The sequence below is a fragment of the Monodon monoceros genome, unplaced genomic scaffold, assembly GCF_005190385.1.
Source record: "Monodon monoceros isolate NGI ecotype Baffin Bay Population unplaced genomic scaffold, NGI_Narwhal_1 Super_Scaffold_6, whole genome shotgun sequence".
In the NCBI taxonomy this organism is placed as follows: domain Eukaryota; kingdom Metazoa; phylum Chordata; class Mammalia; order Artiodactyla; family Monodontidae; genus Monodon; species Monodon monoceros.
The window spans coordinates 41,972,857-41,993,841 of NW_021703783.1; the positions used below are offsets into that span (position 1 = coordinate 41,972,857).

At 38.9% G+C, this 20,985-nt stretch overlaps 1 protein-coding gene and 1 pseudogene across 1 annotated transcript in view; one reads left to right on the plus strand and one right to left on the minus strand.

The window, feature by feature from the left end:
• Positions 1 to 20,985, minus strand: part of TESPA1 (thymocyte expressed, positive selection associated 1) — a 154,343-nt gene that overhangs the window by 117,790 nt on the left and 15,568 nt on the right. The gene's annotated exons all lie outside the window — the stretch shown is intronic.
• LOC114885190 lies at positions 10,945 to 12,198 on the plus strand (annotated as a pseudogene).

Below are 20,985 nucleotides of genomic sequence, written 5' to 3' on the forward strand. Positions count from 1 at the left end.
TCTTCCCGGACCGGGGCACGAACCCGTGTCCCATGCATCGGCAGGCGGACTCTCAACCACTGCGCCAGCAGGGAAGCCCTGGATATTAGCTTTTAATAATCCTGCATTACTTTCCAACTAAACTAGAACTACTTCACAATTAGCCATCTATATCTATATTTATATCCGTATTTCCTAGACATCTTGTTATACTTTCAAAATTTTGTTAAATGTACCTTGTCTATAGCCCTTACTTTTTACCTCTCCACCCTAAATTTTTGCAAAGAAAACAAACATGAATTACCATGTAACTGTTTTTTAAAATTCCAAATTGATGTATTTATTAGAGAAACTCTGCGATTATGACATCAGGAATATTCCTGCCAATCTGAGACATTTGTGTAAATCTGAGGCTGAGCTAGGCGCAGGGCCCAGGTGTTCTCTCCAGGGGGCAATATGGGTGGATGATGGGGGTTGGGAGTTGGATCAGAGGGTGAGTGAATGGACAGACTCAGACAGCTGAGGTTTGTATTTGATTTGATGATTTGATTTGATCTGAGAAACTTGATTCTTAGGCACAGAATAAACCTGTCCCTTTTTTTCAGTTTGCCTAGTGCTTACTTTTGACAGCATCTTATTAGAACACTTCCTTTTTAAGAAATTATAAGAGATTCCCCATTTCTTATTGAATTAAGTAGTAACACTGAGAACAGTCTGTCACTCAAAGCTTCTACCAACAGCCTCAATCTACCACTCTTATCATTTACCCAAATACTTCTGATTACGAACTTTATACACTTGCCAAAACAGAACACATTTGTTTTTCCATTAGTGCAGACTCTGCTTTTGGACTTTCCTAGACGTGCTTTTGCTCCTATGTGTGCTGTTGCTTGGAATTCTTATCATCTACCCCTCCCCCACTTCTCTCCTCCCAAGAGAACTTGATTTGTGCCGATTTCTTGAAATCAGCCAGATGGATTTGGCTCCTTCCTTTAAGTCTTCAGGACAGTTCCTACCTCACTGGTGTTATTTGCAGGTTTTTGTATTAACCTTTTTAAAACCACATTTATCAATTTCCCAACTGTAGTCCAGACCCTCATTAGGGCAGTGGGTGGCCTCCTTATCCTTACCCCCATCTCCATCTCACCAGATCCCTATACCTATAAAAATATATTGTCTCTCCTACTAATTAGAGAAGAGGTAATACACATTTTAAGTTATATATGTATATATATATGTGTGTGTGTGTGTATATATACATACATATATAAACACATATATACATATATACGTATATATATACATATATATACGTATATATATACACACACACATATAGTGTGTGTGTGTGTGTGCGTGTGAATTTCAGTACCTTTGCATCTTCCAATTTTGGATCTCTATTTATTCAATGTAAAGTTAAAGGGGCTTGATTCAATGATCTTAAACGTGTATGATTGATAAAGTGTTACAGATTCTACAGTCCTTCCTAACTCATTAAGGGCATACTTTATGATTGTTGGGGGGCAGGGACTAACCTTTAAAAGGGTGTCTTACAGAATCTGTCTTATAAATATTTATTTGAATTAAAAACAAATGTCTAGCGTCTTTACTTTGTGAAGTTCAAATCAAGCCTCTCTCTTCCTCTGCTCCCTCCCCAGTTCGCAGAGATCCTGCTGTGACCGCAGCATCCTGTCCCTGGGCCTGGGTCACAGCTTGCTGGGACTCAGCTTTCCGGAGGGGGCTGCAGACACTGGGGGATGACAGATGGCTCAGCAGCAGCAACAGTTTGAGGAAGGAGTCACCAAGGGGAATCTGAGAAGGGCGTGTATCAGGCCTTCCTAAGAGGTAGAAGAAAAGACCCAAGGGGGGTATAAATACCAGGGGTTGTCTTATAGACAGGCTTTCGCAAATTTGGACTAAGGAAACAGGCACAAAATAAAGAGCCTCTTCCTTGGGCAAAGACTTATTTTCCCACTTTTCCTACCATCTTTAGAAGCCTCTGTACAGGTTACTGTGTCCCTGTTGTCTCTTTCTGGTCAACCTCTTTCTGTAACTTCAGATAGGGTCCTTTTCTGATTCAACAGGTTTGGGGAAGGGGTCAACACCTCCCTCTGGCCCAGGCTAAGGCCCTAACTTGACACCTGATCTGTGAGCCTAGAGTTCGAGAACGCTGAACTTTCAGGGCTGGTGGGATGCTAAGGAGCCACTGAGATTGGAACACCTAGGCCAAGGCCCTGAAGTGGCAGGATGACCAGGGTATGGGCAGGACAGGGGTCCACTATGATTTTATTTCCAGTTTATCTCTGGTCAAGTGATTAAATCTCAGGGCTTAATCACCATGCTGTTCACTCACGTGCAGCCTTGGGGAGAGCCCCTCCCTCTGGGGCCGTTAATTCTGGAAATCCTCAACCTTCTAAGCCTGTTACACCAGCACCTCAGGATTAGACGGGGTGTCCACCTAGTGGCTGCAGAGGAGAACTGCAGCTACATTCCTTAATTACCTCTTTAAGAGGTTGGGCGAAGAGGAAGCATGACACCAGGAGACCAGTCATCCATCTCACCCTCACCAGGCGGAGTCCAGTGTCTTATAACACTTCGTTCAGGCAAGTTCCTCTGAAGGACCAATCATATCACTTTCGTGAAAGGCTAAACCTATTAATTTCATTCAACACACTGGGGATTGGTTTTAACATCCTTTTCTGAAAAAGAGTGATCAAGTCAGTGATTTTTGTGGTCAACGATATTACACTTGAGTGTGACTTGGGCAAGTCACTTAATTTGTTGAACATCCATTTCCAGATTGGTAAAATGAAGATGATATTTTCTGCCTAACAGAATGATTATAATTAGTGCTTAGTGCTTTACAGTTTACGAAAGTGGTTTACAAAAGCTACAACTTACATCACATATAGTGCTATAGTAGATGGTCATGAGAGATTAGTGATATGAAAATGTAAATTATACTAATAGGAGGATTTATACAATTAAGGATCTTTTTTTTTTTTTTTTGCGGTACGCAGGACTCTCACTGTTGGGGCCTCTCCCGTTGCGGAGCACAGGCTCCGGACCCGCAGGCTCAGCGGCCATGGCCCATGGGCCTAGCTGCTCCGCGGCATGTGGAATCTTCCCGGACCGGGGCACAAACCCGTGTCCCCTGCATCGGCAGGTGGACTCTCAACCACTGTGCCACTAGGGAAGCCCCAATTAAGGATCTTAATCCTAACATAATTCTGAGGGAGATTTAAGGTGATTCTACCCATTTCCTAGATGGGAAATCTGAGGCACAACATGAAAAATGACCACAGAACAAATCAGGGTCAGAATGAAATTAGGCTCATCACACTGTTTTTCAATCATTCTAATATACAGTTGGCCCTCTGTATCTGCGGGCTCTGCATCCATGGATCCAACCAATTGCAGATCAAAAATATTCGAAAAAAATTCCAGAAAGTTCCAAAAAGCGTTTTGAATTTACCCCGCTCTGGCAACTATTTACATACCATCTACATTGTATTAGGTATTATAAGTAGTCTAGAGATGATTTACAGTATACGGGAGGATGTGTGTAGGTTACATGCAAATACTATGCCATTTTATATAAGGGACTTGAGCATCTGCTGATTTGGGTATCCACAGGGGTCCTGGAACAAATTCCCTGTGGATACAGAGGGACGACTGTACTCACATATCAAATGATCGCAGAGATAGTATAGCACTAGTTTCTTGAACATGCCTGAGCCCAAAGTGAGTTCAATTATCCTTTGATCTCAGAGAAGTAGAGATAGGATATTCAGATAGGATATTCCTCCCACCCTTTCCTACCTTCTTCATCAAGGATGTTTTGTGGGGTTTAAAAGACCAATTATTCCAAGTCCTAAGGGAGGTAAGGGGGAAAAGAAACATTATTGCACATTACTGTGTTCTGGTCACTGAGATAACTGTGGGGTACTTTACATTTGTCATTAGAAGTTTAAGCCCAGCAATAATTCTAAGAGAGAATGTAGTGAAAGAACCCAAATTATTCTACAATGGGAGAGACACTGGAGAATTTTCTGACATGAACTGTCAAACATTGGAAGAAGTGCTAAGTGGCGCTTATGCAATTTCCTGCCCAAACCCTTTAGATCTTTAAGGGGCAAATGAAACATGTTTAGTGATTATTAGTGCCAAACATTTTATATATCTCATTAAAACAACAACTCTCTGGTGCAATTATAATTATCCTCATTTTATACATGAGTCAACCGAATCTTAGAGATTTAAAGCTAAAAATGTCACTCTAGTTCACACAGCTGGAGGCTGACTCTAATGCCCTTTCTCTTTTTATTATATTACACGCACACCTTGTTTTATTGCACTTCCCTTAATTGTACCTTGCAGATACTGCAATTTTTACACATTGAAGGTCTGTGGTAACCCTGAGTGGAGCAAGTCTACCGGAAGCATTTTTCCGAGAGCATTTGCTCACTTCGTGAGCAAAATCTTCATTTTTATAATTCTTGAAATATTTCAAACCTTCCCATTAGTATTATATTTCTTATTGGTGATCTGTGATCAGTGATCTTTGAGGTTACTACTGTAATTGTTTTAGGGGGCCATGAATCACACCCATATAAATGCTAAACTTAATTGATTGTTGAAATGACAACTAGGGATTTAGAATATAATGCAAACTTAGTTGAAAAAACAGTGACAGGGTTTGAGAAGATTAACTCCAAATTTGAAAGAAATTCTTCTGTGGGTAAAATGCTATCAAACAGTACTGCATGCTACAGAGAAATCATTTGTGAAAGGAACAGTCAATTGATGTGGCAAAATTCATTGTTGTCTTATTGGAAGCAATTACAATAGCCACCCTACCTTACAGCAATTACCACCCCAATCAGTCACCAGCCATCAACAACAGGGCAAGACGCCCCCAGTAAAAAGATTACTACTCGCCGGAGGCTCAGATGATGTTAGCATTTTTTAGCAATATTTTAAAATTCAGGTAGGTACACTGGTTTTTTTTTTGGACATAATGCTATTGCGTACTTAATCGACGACACTATAATGTAAACATAACTTTTATACGCACTGGGAAACCAAAAGATCTGTGTGACTCGCTTTATTGCGATATTTGATTTATATTGTGGTGGTCTGGAACCGAACCTGCACTATCCCTGAGGTCTGCCTGTATGTTGATGTAACACACCAAGACCTCTACTGTCCACTAGTCACAGACAGATATTTAAATTTAAATTAATTGAAATGAAGGAAAATTAAAATTCTGTTTCTCAGTCACATAAGCCATATTTCAAATGTTCAGTAGTCACAGATGGCCAGGGGCTACCCTACTGGACAGAGCAGATATAGAACATTTCCACTGATGCAGAAAGTTCTAGACAGAACAAAATTCCCTCTATATGAGAAATGGTGTAATGAAGTGAATGAGGGCACAGGCTCTGAGAATCAACAGATTTGGGCTTGAAACCTAGCTTTTCCACTATGAATTGTATAATCTTAAATTACTTATCTTCTTTAAGCCTCAATTCACTGGTTTGAAGCATGAGAACAATAAAACATTTTCTCTCAAAAGGTTATTATGCGTCAAATAGCAGAATCCCAGGAAATTCGCAGGCACTTGGCAAAAATTAGCTATTACTACATACATTCTAGTTTTAAAAAAATGAATAGGTTTTGTTAGAAATAAGTATAAAGATGGTTTGATTTACTGGAGTTCTAAAATAAACCAGGTTGGTGTGGGAGCTTCCCTAAAGCGTGTACAGTAAAAATGTTACATTCTGGGAAACCCCTCAGGCCCAGGCAAACTAGGAATGACTAGGAATGACTAAATGACTGCACTTAGCCTGAAGGAGAATGATTGTAAAGTCAACTTAAAGGTTTATCTATTTCTATAGCCTAATATTACTTTAATTTGCGCAACATCCATTCATTTTATATTTAAAGTAAATATATGAGGTTCAGCCAAAAAAGTGAATGAGCCTATTGATACCCAAATCACTCCCATTTTGTGGGGAGGGGTTAGAAAATGGGAAGGTACCAAAAGGAGATCTTAGGTCATGGGGAGCTGGGACTAGAGAAAGAGGAGAAGGCCCCACGAAAAAACTGCTTGCTGCTCAGTTTACGTATTTTATTCCATAGTATCATTTCTCTTAGCGATAACCATCGTCTGGAGGCTTTGGGGTAGAGAAATGGCACAATGAAGGGTTTTTACCATTAGGGAGTGTGCCCTGGGGGCTAGAAGACAAGGTTCAGATCCCAGTTCTGTCCACTAACTGCTTGTTTGACTTTGGAAAAATGCCTTAATTTTTCAGAAATTAGGTTTCCTCTTTGGAAGGTGAAGTTTAGCTTGGGCTAAATTGATCCTGAAGTTCTTCCTAAGGTTAACACTTAGGATTTAATGGGGACATCTCACTCAAGGTTTTCTTTCTGACCACGGACAAGTCAGTGTGGAAGCAGTGTTATCATAGGGACGTGCTGCCACCACATGGTATTTTCGGTTGTCCGCATTCACTCGTTTCGAAAATTTCTGATTTGATATTACATTTTAATACTGGTTTCTCCTAAAGGAATACAGACATTTGCTTAGCATTTGGAAGCTTTGGGATGCAATACTCTACAGCTGAGCTTGTTTCTACTGACTGACCCTATAAGTAATCACGTACCACATCTATACACATAATTTTTTTGATGAAAAAGATGAATCCATTTTATGAAGTTATGAGATTTAAAGTCAGTTATTTCTTAAACTTAGAATAAAAGGTATTTCTGTCATACACATAAGCCAATTTTTTCCTGAGTAGTTTTTAGAAAATACATTGTTCAGTACCATGCACACATGTCCCATTATATAGAGAGCTTTGCTAGCACAGCGCCTTACTGCTAGTGAGCACTCAATCAGGATTTATTGTATGAACAATAATGAACAGTTTCAGGATGTACCTCTTTTATGTTGTCATAGGTGCTTTACAAATATTGCTTTAAAAATATAGGTACTAAAGTATAGATCTAAGCACTTTGGAAATATTTGGAAATGTATATGCTCGTATCACTTTTATATTGTACCTCTCTCCTTCAAAGTCTAATGAAGCTGAAGTGGAGCTCTGGAGAAGATAGAACGGTGTAGCTGTTCTTTCAAGTCTGGGGCTTGATCCTTGGAGCTCCAATTCCCATTCAGAGGAGAAGACACCTCTGATGTTTTGCTCTGTATAAAGTCACTGTGTCTTAAAAAAACATGCATCTTGAGCAAAATTCACTGTTTTTAGTCAACAGCAATTGGTTGATATGTGTGGGGAGATTTTTGAGTTTGGAAGAGCTGCTGGCCACTTAATGGTTCATCCAAGCATGTGGTGAAATTACTCTTCCAAACTATAACACAAAAAGAGAAGTAAGCGGTTAGCTGGAGTGTAAGATTAGGTCAGCAGGTAGAATTTGGGATTGGCTGATGTCAACTCATTCTGACCGGTATCACATGTGGGTTAGCAGCTAGAGAGAAAGGAAAAAAGTGATTTCATGTGTCATTCAAGGACCAGGGAGTCAGGACAGAGAGTAAGCCTGTGCTCATTACTTTTTGCTGAGACAACCTCTCATTATCTCTATTTCAATTTTTAAAACAACTAAAATACTTCACCGCTGTGGAAAGTACTGAAAACAGTGTAATATACGGCCATCTAGGAACTTCCTCAATTTAGCAAATTTAACACTTTCTGTTTTTGCTTCAAAGCTCTCTGGGTTTTTTTTTTTGTTTTTTTTTGGGGGGGGTTTTTTTTGCGGTACGCGGGCCTCTCACTGTTGTGGCCTCTCGCGTTGCGGAGCACAGGCTCCGGACGCGCAGGCTCAGCGGCCATGGCTCACGGTCCTAGCCGCTCCGCAGCATGTGGGATCTTCCCGGACAGGGGCACGAACCCGTGTCCCCTGCATCGGCAGGCGGACTCTCAACCACTGCGCCACCAGGGAAGCCCCACATGTAGATGTATTTTTGATGTATTTGTGGGGAGGAAGGTGATCTCCACATCTTACTCCTCTGCCATCTTGAAGGTCCCTCAGGTATCTTTATGTTAATGAGCTATCCTAGAATCTCTGTGAAAACAAAGCTGGATTTATAGTGATTTAACAAGTGTACACCTCTTAAATTAATTAATAGATCTTCATAAACCTTTAAGGAGACATTACCAAGCAATCTTGAAGTATTTCTGTTCAAAAATTATTTCAATGAGCACCTAGAAGGCAGCCAAGAACATTTTCTATATGATTAAAATACATTTTTCTTGAATTTCAAAATGTGCTGTGCCACGAGTGAAATATTATCGAGATGAAAGTAAAGCCTGATAATTCATATTTCATTGCTTTAAGAAAGATCATAGTTAAATCAGACTGGTAATATGATAAATGATGTTTAAAATAGTACTAATGATGTATATTGTATGATCTCTTTTTTTCTCTCTTGTTCCACTTCTTAGAAGAATTCAAAATTATAAAAATCCTCCATTGTCTCTATTTTTATTATTTCTTGCCTAATATGGACTCTTTATAATTCTATGAACAGAGGTGAATCTTTTCTTAGTTTATATTCTATACTTTTGTACAAAAGCAATATAAATGATATTACTCTATTATATTGTCCTAGGTTAGGTTATCCTTGAAATATTAATATGTTACTTTTATTGATATAGCATCAAAAAAGTAACATTTGACTTGGCTTAAGAACAAAATTTCTTCTCCTTCTCCATCTTCTGCTCCTTATTCTTCCTCTTCTCCTCCTCCTCCTTTTTAAATAGAAGCAAAGTGCAAGGCCTATTAATCTTGTGTCTCTTTGCAGAAAGAAGTTTTGTGAAATGATTTTAGCATGTTTCAGAAGTGATTTCTATTCTAAATCTTCTTTTCCTGATTGCAAACCAACACATGATGGCTGAAACTGCTCCCTTCAGCTTTATGCCTAAAAGGAGTCATTCTATTAGTTCTAGAATAAAAGATAATTGTCTTCATGTATGTTAATCTGTAAACTTAATTCATTCCCTCATCCTCTAATAAAACCAAATTGCTATACAATTATTTGAACGGATTTCAAATATGTAGTAGAGCAGTGGAGTGAGGATGGAGACTGAGAATAGTATTATTATTTTGTTCCCCCCTTGATTTGAATTTATATGAATTAACTTTATGTCATTTTTGGGGGGAGGGGGTGTGTGCAGTGCGTGGCCTGTGAGATCTTAGTTCCCCGACCAGGGATCAAACCCAGGCTCTCGGCAGTGAAAGCGTGGAGTCTTAACCACTGGACTGCCAGGGAATTCCCTCATGTCCTTTTTTGAGAAAGTTATTGGGAGAAACAAGTGAAAGAAGCAGAGAAGGTCATGAAGGCTTTAGGATCCAAGGGATTTTTGCAGACCAGAGAAAAACAAAAAATAAAAGCTCTTACAATTGAGGGAATTTTGAGAGTCAAAAAGAAACTCAGCATACTCTCTAATTTTGATTGTTACTATATCATTCATTTTAATTTGGTAAAGACATTTTGTGGATCGTTTCCTGGTTTTTATTATCCATACCACTCTCTGGAAGGATAAATGACATTTGGTTTAAATGCCATCTATAAGAAAAGATGTGTAAGATTATCCTTAATTGCTAGACGACTTAATTGACAATGAATGTGTTGTCTCATAGAGAAATAATAGAAATATTTCAAATTAACCAAAGTTGTCTTGGTTACTTAACAGGTCACCCAAATGCAAACAGGTTAATTTGGATGCTCCTGGGAAATCAATATTTATTTGTTCTTAAAACTACTGAGCTCTAACCATCATATTAAGAGTTCAGTAAAATTTGCTATCTAATCTAATATACTCTTTTACACAGTTAACATTTTTGATTGGTTCCTTATAATGAAACTTCAATTTTTTTTCTCTTATTTAGAAAAGTTTGAGATGACGTGGATGTCTTGACAGATTTATGTAGAGAAAACTAGGATCAATAAACGTCACAGGGGCTTCCCTGGTGGCGCAGTGGTTGAGAGTCCACCTGCCGATGCAGGGGACACGGGTTCGTGCCCCGGTCTGGGAAGATCCCACATGCCGCGGAGCGGCTAGGCCCGTGAGGCATGGCCGCTGAGCCTGCATGTCCGGAGCCTGTGCTCCACAACGGGAGAGGCCACAACAGTGAGAGACCCGCGTACCGCAAAAAAAATAATAAATTAACTAAATAAATAAACGTCACAGGATAAAAAATATAAAGGTATCACTCACATTTTGTTTTTGCACTTAAATAAAATTAGACTAGTTCCAGAAGTTGAAGCCTGATTTCATTTTAAAAGATCTCTAAGTATGACAGTTAGTTATTTAGTAATGTACTTGCAGTTGTAAGAGCTCTTTTTGGTAGAAAGTTCATATTATCTTGGAATGTACTTTTAGCTTCCTTTTCCTTCATTTATTTTTTATTACTGAATTGAAGCAAAGTATTACAGATAAAGATGAATATTAAATGATAAATTGAAATTTAAGGAAGTGTCCTTTTCTTAGTACAAGTTTATCAGATTTTAATATTTTGAAATCACAGATGACATCTCACAAAACATCTCATTTGACAAGGTAGAGAGATATAAATAAGTGTCAAGTTATGTTGTGTTGTAATTAACCCTAGACTTGAATTCAAAATATTTCATCTTGAGTCCAAATTCCATTTTTAACCAGGTGTGTTACCTCAGGCAAGTCAAACTATCTCTAATTTTCCTTTGGCCATGTGTGTAAGCTTAATGGAATAATGGATATGAAAGTATTATGTCAACTATAAAGTCTTTTTATTTATTTATTTTAAAATTTTTATTTATTTATTTTTGGCTGCGTTGGGTCTTCGATGCTGTGCATGGGCTTTCTTTACTTGCGGCAAGTGGGGGCTACTCTCCTTTGCGGTGCGCAGGCTTCTTATTGCGGTGGCTTCTCTTGTTGCAGAGCATGGGCTCTAGGCACACGGGCTTCAGTAGCTGTGGCACGAGGGCTTCAGTAGTTGTGGCTGATGGGCTCTAGAGTGCAGTCTCAGTAGTTGTGGCTCGCGGGCTCTAGAGTGTAGACTCAGTAGTCGCGGCACACAGACTTAGTCGCTCTGTGGCATGTGGGATCTTCGCAGCCCAGGGCTCGAACTAGTGTTTCCTGAACGAGCAGGCGGATTCTTAACCACTGCGCCACCAGGGAAGCCCCTAGAAAGTCTTCTTAAATGTGAAGTGTTATTTGTGAGAGTAGAGAAAGAGCAGAAACTTTACTTGTTGACTTTCTCTTATGCCTTTAAGCAGAAGTTTGCCATGGATGATAAGGCAGGAGACAACCATTCAGAAGTGACTGACTTCATTCTTGCAGCATCAGGGTCCGTCCAGAGCTCCACAGTCTCCTCTTCCTGCTATTCCTGATTGTTTATGGGATGGTCCTTCTGGGAAACCTTAGTATGATTGGCATCATTGTGACTGATCACCGGCTAAACACACCAATGTATTTCTTCCTAGGCAATCTCTCCATCACTGACCTCTCCTACTCCACTGTTATTGTACCCAGAACCATGGTCAACATCCTGTCTCAGAAAAAGACCATATCCTTTGCAGGTTGTGTGGCTCAGCTGTTTCTTTATGCACTTTTCATGGTAACAGAGGCCTTTGTCTTGGCAGCCATGGCCTATGACCACTTCATTGCCATCTGCAACCTGCTCCTCTATACTGTCCGCATGTCAAGAAGTCTCTGTATCCAGTTGGTGGCTGGTTCTTATCTCCGTGGCTGGGTCAGTTCCATTCTTCAAATCAGTGTAACATTCTCAATGTCCTTCTGTGCCTCTCGAGTCATTGATCACTTCTACTATGATTCAAGCCCAATTGAGAAGATCTCCTGTTCCAATGTCTTTATCAATAAGATGGTGTCACTTGGTTTGGCTATCCTCTTTATTTGCCCACAATAGTTGTCACTGTAGTATCTTACATGATATTGTGTCCACAGTTTTAAAGATCTGCTCCAGCGAAGGAAGGAAGAAAGGCTTCTCCACTTGCAGCTCCCATCTGGGGGTTGTAAGTTTGCTCTATGGGACTGTCTCTTTTGTCTACCTCACACCACCAAATAACCCAGAACTTCGTAAAGCAGCTTCAATATATTACATTTTATTCACACCTATGCTGAACCCTTTACTCTACTCTCTAAGAATGTTAAAGATGCCATGAGAAAAGTCGTATGGAAGAAAAAAGTTTTACTCTAAATATACTTCCACTTGACTGTTTCTTGCATCATTTGATTTTTGTCCTCCGAATCTCCTAGACTTATGCATTTAAAGCTCAGGTTTTAAAAAGAATAAAAGCAAAACCAAAAACCCTATCTGTTTTATTCAGCAGCATTAATAATATCCTATAAAGAATGCTACAAATTCACTTTTCACTATTTACTTTTCATTTTTCCTCAAGGCAATGTTAAATCTGAAAGTTCTGGACACCCATGAAAATTTGCTCTATTTCTAAAGAGATATATTTCTCACTCTCCAGGTAATAATATGTATGTAAATGGAGAAGTATAAAATTGTACTGTTTCTCTTCCCTGTATGCCTAAGTAAAATTTAGAAAATACCTAGTATAATGATTCACTTGGAACCTGTGTGACCCAACTGGTTTATATGCAAATGACAGAATAAATGCTAGTGTTGTGTTTTGTTTTTGATGTCATGTCAAAGGTGTGAGGACACGTGTATATGATGAAGAGGGAAAGGAAAGATGAAATAAGCAGTGATCTTTGTTGAATTAAAGGGGCCAAATAAGAAGAAACATGAGAAGACTGCAATGATTTGGTTTAAATTATGACATTTTAAAATTATGACATTTTGGTTTTCCTTGAATGGCACAGTCTTCTTCCTTTGCTCTCATATGATAAGAACATTTTATGATATTTATGATGTTTTACAGCTCATGCCCTCTATCTTTTGGGTAATACAAATTATTGGTAGTGAATGTGCAATTAAGGAAAGCACTGTGTTGAAATAAAGTCAGTTTGAAAATCTCGGTTAAAAATATCACAATCCTGGGCTTCCCTGGTAGCGCAGTGGTTGAGAGTCCGCCTGCCGATGCAGGGGACACAGGTTCGTGCCCCGGTTCGGGAGGATCCCACATGCCGCGGAGTGGCTGGGCCCGTGAGCCATGGCCGCTGAGCCTGTGCGTCCAGAGCCTGTGCTCCGCAACGGGAGAGGCCACAACAGTGAGAGGCCCGCGTACCGCAAAAAAAAAAAAAAATCACAATCCTTTACAATAACCTCTATGGATAGCTGGATTATATGTAAATGTACATACATATTTGTGTGCGTGCATGTGTGTGTTTGTCTGTCTATGTATGAGTGTGTTTGGGTTATTTGAATATGGGGTAATTTTAAAATGTGATTAGTCCTAAATATCAGATGTCAACTGAGAAGGGAAGGGTGGTTAAAGCAGCATCCCACAGATCTGATAGGTATTAAGGGAAGCCAAGCTCTAGAGAAAGTCGTGCCAGAGTTATCATCTTTATAGTTGATATAAGTAATGCTTTAGTTAAACAATTACAATGCCGAAGTCAGGACAACATTAAATTCTAGACAAGAACTAAACCTAAGAAATAAAATGTAATTACCAGTTTTGTCCGTCTACTTGGCATTGTGAAAACCTAAAGTATGGATCTTTGATTAGGTCTTCTGTTTTTCCGTTTTTGTTTAGATAGCAAAGCCTCCTATGATGAATGCACAACTGCATACATCTTTATGGGTTAATGTTTATTAGCATAAGAGATTTGAGAAATAAATATTCTTATTGAATAGATAAAGAGAGAAGCTAAGTGACAATAAATCAAGGTTATATTTATCTCCTTCTCCCTAAACCTGTGGATCTACCATTTTTCTTGGTGCTCAGATTCTACCATTTTTCTTGATATTCAGAAAAATGTCATTTGAGGGTAGAATACGAATCCAAATCAGCTTGGGAAACTAAGTCTGGAAATACTCTTTTTAGGTTTAGGTTTTACTTATTTCCATTGCATGTCTATTACCCTTAGAATGTCACTCTTTGATGTATCTAACAAGTGTGGGTTATGAAGGACTATTGGGAAAAGACAATCAAATATTGAATAAGAATATAGCCTAGATTAATTTGCTTTAGTTTTTAGCCTGGTGGGTTATATTTCCTGTTTTGTAGCCATAACAGATTACAGTATTCCTGTGTATAACCTCAAAAGTGGCATTGCTTAAATCATTCCAAATGTTGGAAGAAATCCAGGAAAGCTGAAAATCAAGGCAGATTGCTTTCAAACGTGTTAAATTAAGCTCTCTTACTTTCTTTTAATTGTCATAAACGTTTTTCTCGGTAAATTTTTTTCTGGGCTCACAGGCCTTATATGAAAAGTAGTGCCTAATTTATACCTCTCTTGTTACATGTGCCATCAAGATTCCATCAGAACAACCCAGTGTCTTACCAAACTTTCGTTGGCTTTTATTGACAAAGTGTGTTCTTTTTCAATGATGCACGGATTGCTTACAAAATGTTGTCACATTCCAAGGGAGTTTGAGGATTGTATTCTGCATCATGTACATCATACGTCGTTACTTTGAGGGGACTTGAAAACTGTATCCACATGGAGAAGTGTTTCAATGGGGATGTGATCTTGAGAGGCTGAAGATTGCATTAGACGTCTCAAACACTTAATTTGTTTGTACTGCATTGTCTCATCTTCCCTGGTTACAAATTTTTGGACATGCATGTATATTAATTGTCCTATAACATCATGTGCTGTATTTTGTCTTTAATTTTTTTGATTGTTAATGTTTACCTAATGTTTTTAGTGTATTGATGCAGAAATTTGGTGAGGGCGTTTATACTAATATTTTCTATTGCCGGGATACTAAGATTCTCTGACTCACGTAATTGCAAATGATAATTCAAAAATTCACAAATGTAAGTTAAAATTAGTAAATTAAACATCGGTTGGACAAACACCCAAAGCTTGCTCCATTTGTGTTTCCTTAGGATAATTTTAACTCTTATTATGAGATTTAAATTGTTGTGGTGATTGGAATAGCTGAACTGATTAGATATTGCAGAAATGTTGAAATTTGAATATGTATTGGACTGTTATTCTTACTCTTGTGAAGTATGAGATGTCACTTTATCCTATCCCATAATATCAGTATAAGTCATAAAACCAATAAAAAATTTTGAGTGTGCATAAGCTATTATATAATGATCTCAGTGAGTACAAAGCTACTTACTGTTAAGGGCTGGAGAGGGAGGGAGGGGAAGAAGAGGGAAAGGATGGGATAAGAAAAAAGCAAGGTACCCTGGAACTGAAAAGAGAATCCATTTCAACATCATTTCTTTTTTTTTTTTCAACACCATTCTTTTTTCTTTTTCTTTTCTTTTTTTTTAGTTGAAGAACAGATTTTCTTTTCCTTTCTTTAAAATTCTTTTTCAAATTCTTTTCCCATTTAGGTTGTTATATAATATTGAGCAGAGTTCCCTGTGCTATACAGTAGGTCCTTGTTGGTTATCCGTTTTCAGTATAGCAGTGTGTACATGACAATCCCAAACTCCCTAACTATCCCTCCCCACCACCATTCCCCACTGGTAACCATAAGTTCGTTCTCTAAGTTTGTGAGTTTGTTTCTGTTTTGTGAATAAGATCATTTGTACCCTTTTTTTTTTTTAAAGATTCCACATATAAGTGATATCTCATGCAACTTAATATCATCAAAACAAACAACCCAATCAAAAAAATGGGCAGAAGACCTAAATAGACATTTCTCCAAAGAAGACATACAGATGGTCAGCATCATTTCTTAATTATTCTAATTTGTAAAAATAAAAGACAAACCCCCCAAAAAACTTTAATCAAAGACTAATTTTTATATTTCTTACTTTTACAGAATATGACTTCTAGATTTTAAAAATAGTTTCTTCTTTCCTTATCAACTTGTAAACAATCATTCATTTATTCACATTGTTTGGCACTGTGATGATGGGTATCAGTTTCCTCAATTTCATGTCTTATAGTTAGGTTTCTTTAGTGACAACCCACATAACTGAACTTTGGATGACTTAAGCAAAAGGTGAATAATTAGACATATAAAATTTTCCTTTGCTCTGGTGGCACATACACAATGATAAGGCTGGAGAAAGTGAGTCCCTAGGCAGCATTCTAGGAAGTTAGAGAGTGAAAAATAGACAAAGAACCTTCAAATAGGATCCAATAGTGTGACGCTGTCAAACGTCACACTATTAAAAATATTTACTTCAAGAAATTTCAGGCTCTTTGTCCCTCTGCTGGATAGTTCTGAGACAGGGTCTAAATAGCTCTAAAAGTCCACAAAATGTTTGGGCATATACTTTTCTTCAGTGTTTGGTCACCCAAAAATTAGACACAAATATTTAAAGAAGGTTTGTTGGAAGGATTTCAGTTCATATCTTACTCAAGAGTATCCAGCCTTCTCTTCATTCCAGTGACTCTTTGTGAACCAACTCAGGTGTATGAATTGGGAGATGGGTATGATCTGAATCATGGTGGCTCAAGTCAGCTTTCTGTTGACTGGAGAGAGCTAATCTTTCTCTCTCTCTCTCTCTCTCTCAGAAGAGTGTCCACTTTCTTTATTCCTAGATACTTCATGATTACCTAACCTTAGGTGGAGATTACTATACCACATCCATCCTTTGGACTAATAAGCTAGAGTTGCTACTATTATGTTAACCAAATCTTCCTTTGCTCTGTCAGTCAGAGGCCACAGTTTGAACTCTCTCATTCCTCTATTCTCACTGATATCAGGAAGGCCATTTTTAAGTTTAATGTCTGCCACCAACATCCTTAGAAAGAAGCATCCCAGCTGCTTCGAAAGTTGCTGGCTGTTTGCTTTGTCACTGGTGAAGGGAAGATTTTCTGACACCTCAGGGGCATCTAACCAGGATATATGAGACAAGAACTTCTATGGTTAATCCTCCTTGGCACTGCTATCTCCTGAAGATATTGAATTTCTTTTTCTACACTTTTCCCAAAGTGTTCTAGGGTCTTAACTTCCTTTAGAGATATCCAGTATTAGTTAATGAATTGTATTCATCAACCCAACCAACTATTAGACTTTGATTTATTTACATAAGCTGGCACACTAATTGTCAAAGCTTTGGTAAGTAAGAATTCTGCCCAGTATCTCCCTCCCCCTCAAGTAAAAGAGCCCTAAAAATTCATTCACACCAAAACACTTTTGCTAATATGTATCCAAAAAACACTCATAATTTTAAGCCAGTCTTCCACAAATTCTGCATCTGCCTTGGAGCAGTATTCTTGTCCCAGCATGCTGGTGATAATAATCGAGCTCATAAAATGAAAATGAGGAGTGGAATGAAAGGGGAATTAGCTTCTTTCTTCAAGGGAACTTCCCCAGCTAAAGGAGTAGCAGCATCTTAAAGTGAGCAGGGAATAACTCTGTCAGGGAGGTAGGTCTGCTTTCTTGTGCAAAGGTGGTTGTGGTAGAGTTTCCAAAATGTCAGAATTTTGAAATGTTTTAAGTAATGTTACAAACCTAGGAATCCTCAGTTAATTGTATGAGAGATATTGAAGGAATGAATCAACATACTTTGTGTTCAGCAAACCAAAAATGTACACTCTGGGTTTAGTTTTCTGCAACTTCATATTTGCAGCTGTAAAATATAGATTATTTTGTTATGGTGACAAGTTCCCTATCTAAAGAGAATTTAAGAATCTGATCTCAATTTTAGCTTTAATTTGTCAGAAGTACTCACAGCATGTTGCAGTCTTTGAATTATCATTGCCATAATTACATCTCATAAAGATAACTCTATTGGTCCATCAGATTCTTGCTTTCAGTGGGTATATGATTCCATTTAACCGTGTGGTAAGTTATAGACATTTTTGCCACAAATTATGCAAACAGCTAGGTTCTATTCTTAATATAAAATAAAGTTTCTTTTTCTTATATCATATTTTTGGCCAGATAAGCAATTAGGCCCAAACCCTAGTTTTCCCTGAAGCAATTACATCCATGCATTCCCTGGAACTGATTTTGAGTATTTGTTTAAAGTTTTGGATACAAGTAACAGAAACTTAGTTAAGTAACCTAGGCAAAAAGTTATTCATTAGAAGGGTAAGGGTATTGGTTAACACACAGAATTGATAGGAAGGCAGAAGTTTCATGTTTAAAACAGGGTAAGACCAAATACATTGCAGAGAACAAAGAAGCAAGATATATAGGAATGGTCTGGCAGGGATCCATCTGAAAAAAAGTGTCAAAAGTTGGAAATATAAACTTCAAGTAATATCATTCTCTGAGTCACACTGCTAAAACTTCAAATTCCAGTGAGGAAGCATTCTATTGGCCTTTCTTTGGTATGGGCCTGTTTGCCAAGGGAAGATAAGACACCTAAATTGAGTCCAGTGGACTGTATCAAAATGGAATTTCGGCTTCCCTGGTGGCGCAGTGATTTGAGAGTCCGCCTGCCGATGCAGGGGACACGGGTTCGTGCCCCGGTCCGGGAAGATCCCACATGCCGCGGAGGGGCTAGGCCCGTGAGCCATGGCTGCTGAGCCTACGCGTCTGGAGCCTGTGCTCCGCAATGGGAGAGGCCACAACAGTGAGAGGCCCGCGTACCGCAAAAAAAAAAAAAATGGATTTTCCGGGCTTCCCTGGTGGCGCAGTGGTTGAGAGTCCGCCTGCCGATGCAGGGGACACGGGTTCGTGCCCCGGTCCGGGAGGATCCCACATGCCGCGGAGCGGCTGGGCCCGTGGGCCATGGCCGCTGAGCCTGCGCATCCGGTAGCCTGTGCTCCGCAACGGGAGAGGCCACAACAGTGAGAGGCCCGCGTACCACAAAAAAAAAAAAAAAAAAAAAAGGAATTTCCTAATGCCTCAAAAATAAATTAAGCGTTATTAAGGAAGGGGAAATGGAAACCAGAGAGCAAAAAAGCAATACATAGCCACTATACAGTTTGTATTTCATGAAACAGTTCATGAAAAAGAGACAAGACTTTTTAACATATATATATTCATTCTTTTTCAGATTGTTTTCCATTATAGGTTATTACAAGATACTGAGTATAGTTCCCTGTGCTATACAGTAGGTCCTTGTTGTTTACCTATTTTATATATAGCAGTGTGTATATGTTAATCCCAAACTCCTAATTTATCTCTCCCCTGCTCCCCACCACTATCCCCTTTGGTAACCGTAAGTTTGTTTTCTATGTCTGTGAATCTATTTCTGTTTTGTAAATAAGTTCATTTGTATCATTTTTTTAGATTCCACATATAAGTGATATCATATGATATTTGTCTTTGTCTGGCTTACTTCACTTAATGTGATAATCTCTAGGTCCATCCATGTTGCTGTAAATGGCATTATTTCATTCTTTTTTATGGCTGAGTAATATTCCGTTTTGGGGGGTTTTTTTGTTTTGTTTTGTTTTGTTTGTTTTCTGTGTGTGTGTGTGTGTGTGCGTGTGTGTATACACATACCACATCTTTATCCATTCATCAGTTGATGGACATTTAAGGTGTTTCCATGTCTTGGCTATTGTAAATAGTGCTGCTGTGAGCATTGGGGTGCATGTACCTTTTCGAATTAAGAGTTTTCTCTGGATATATGCCCAGGAGTGGGATTGCTCGATCATATGGTAACTCTGTTTTTAGTTTTTAAAGGAATCTCCATACTGTTTTCCATAGAGGCTGCACCAAATTCCATTCCCACCAACAGTGTAGGAGGCTTCCCTTTTCTCCACACGCTCTCCAGCATTTATTGTTTGTGGATTTTTAATGATGGCCATTCTGACTGGTGTGAGGTGAAAGTAAGCACCCCCAGCCTTCAAAGCCAAACTTTCTGGAGGCTCATCTCCTCATCTTCCTAGCACAGGAATCCTGTGCTGGGGATCCTGATATGAGCCTCAGACCCCTCGCTCCTTGGGAAGAACCTCGGCAATTGTAATTAATCCCCTGCTTGTAGGTCACCCACCTGTTTGTGGGTCACCCTGGAGTATGGGTCTTGGCTAAACCGAGACTCTGCCCCTCCTACCCTTCTCGTTGTGGTTTCTTCTTTATACCTTTAGTTGTAAAAGATATTTTCTGGTAAGTTCTGGTTTTACTTATAAATAGATGTTCTGTAAATAGTTGTAATTTTGATGTGCCCCTGAGAGAAGGTGAGCTCGGAGTCTTCTTATTCTGCCATCTTGAGAATTCTCTGTTCAAATTGCTTCTGCTAATACTGGTATACCCTATTAGGACTCAACAAATGTCTTACTCACTATTATGCCATATTGCACTAGTGCTTTGGTGCAAGGCACTCACTTTACAAGAAGAGAAGTAAGGTGATGCACTCATACCCATGAAAGTCAATAGAATTATCATGCAGCTAGTCAAACAGAGTCAGATGAATTTATGGAATGGTGGTATCACTTATTGAAGACTCAGTTGTTGAACCAACTGGCTGGCAATACTTTACAAAACTGGGTTATTGTCATCCAGGATATGGTCTGTGCTCTGCATTCAGAACCAACTTATGAAGATGTTTCTTTCCTAATCAGACTATGGTCCAACCACAATGGGTCCAAGTGGGAATGCCAACCACCACTATAAAACCTACTAACCCACTCTCAACATTTTTTCTTCACTGTCTGAGACGTTTGACTTTGCTGAATTAGAATACCTACTACCCAACAGACAGATGATTTTACTAGGGGACACAGCAATTGCTCCTGCCTCCTGGGCATACATTTCACCGAAATACAGGTAAACAAAATGCTTTGTGTTCTTTTGGGTAACTGATACTGATTAGCAAAAGATATTAATAAAAAGGAGAAAAGGAGGAGTATGGTAGTGACCCAGGGAATTTTCCACCATGCCTCCTAATACTAATGAACAACTACAGCAATTCAACATGACAAGACCAAAAGGGCTCAGATCCTTCAGCAGTGAGGTTTGCATCACCCCACCAGGTAAACAACTTTTGGACACTGTGGTTATTGTTGAGACCACGGGGAATATGGAAAG